Here is a 1,569-nt window from a genome sequence, read left to right as displayed (position 1 = left end):
CAGGTTACTTGAATGCTTGAGCCCTCTGAGGCTTGCAAAGTAGCTAGCTGGCCTTCCACTGCCTGGCATAGCCACCACGAAGAACAAACTAGAGCTCTGGCAGGGTCTGCAGTGGAGAAAGTGCTCTGTAGCACTTCTCAAGTTAATGTTGACATCGACCTTGCTTGCTAAGACTGTATTCATGTAAAATCCAGTGATTCAGTGCAGTATTTTTCTCTTGTGGGCAGAAATCTAAAACAGGGTACTCTTAGTATAAGTGTTTAAATGGAAAGTACAGTAGCTTATTCTGGGTTATTTGTTCCTACTACAGGGCCCAATACAAGACAAAAATCAACTCCAAACATGGCTTACACTGCAGATGAATTAGGAGAGCCTAATAGCTGGAATAGCCAATGCACAAATAGGAAAGTGGCCACAGCAAGGTGGGCAAAACACAAAGTGTGTATTTACTGTTCAAATCCTCTTCTGTCAACATATAAATATCTTCCCAGTTGGATATACCACAGAAGAATGGGAGATAAATGACTCAAATCATGGTTTCCTTTAAAGCAGCTATTTTAAATTTACTGCCACTTCTCCAATGATGCCAAAATAAAAAGCAAAGGGCCTTAGTTTTGACTGATACTTCTCATGCCAATTTACAAGAGAGGAAAGCAGAGTTATTGAATGCTTTCTCTGCACCCTTAGCTCGCTCAGTTAACTGGGATCAGGACTAAACTACTATTTAATTCAATATAGTGTTACCATTGTGTTGAGAAAAGAATGAGTAAGAACTTCTGGTAAAAGCCTACATCTAACATGGCCCACCACTTATAAACTCAGAGATGACAGTATGAAGTGGAATAAAAAAAAGACACTTACCCTCAGGACAGAACATCTCCGAATCTGTGTATTTAGCAGTTCAAATGTGCAGTGTAGGCTGACAAGATTTTCTGTTCTCAGAAGCCTAGTTTCCAAAAACTGACAACTCTTCACCCAAATTTCCTTTCCAGTCTAAATGCCATTTAATAATAGTACACCTGGAAAGGTCGAAAATCAGAGCTCTCACTTGGGAATGACCTTTTCGGGAGTTGGAAAAGGTTCATTGTCAAGGCTGTGACACCTGCTGAGACAAAGAACTGTGTTTTCAGCACAACTACTCACAAATGCTAGACTTTCTCAAGGATAGTTTGCATAGAAACCCTAAAAATCAAAATGCTTTCAAGAGTACAGACTATACTAGAATGTGCATTATATTACCAGAAGGCAGTTAAGTGCCTGAAAAAAGGGGCTTGGTTCAGCACTAGAGTTCTGATATATATACATATACAAAAACCTCCAAAACATAGGTCTTCATGATGCATTTATTATTGCCACTGTGACTCCTCTTTACCTTGCATTGCCTTTTAAAATGAACAAGTGATTTCCTCTGTTTGTTTAATGAAGTGAAGAGCAAATGTTCTGTCTCAGAGTCTTCGGATCATTTGGTTATATTTAGGATTCTGCTACAAATTCAGACTCAAATAAGTTTCTTCCAAAAAGTGATGATATATTAAATAAGAGACCTTGTGTACAAACTCTCTCTTCTGT

This window comes from Rhea americana, unplaced genomic scaffold (genome assembly GCF_003343005.1).
Source record: "Rhea americana isolate MKP2758 unplaced genomic scaffold, rheAme1 scaffold_0, whole genome shotgun sequence".
Lineage (NCBI taxonomy): Eukaryota > Metazoa > Chordata > Aves > Rheiformes > Rheidae > Rhea > Rhea americana.
The sequence above is the reverse complement of the archived record's forward strand: the minus strand, read 5'-3'. Positions refer to the sequence as shown.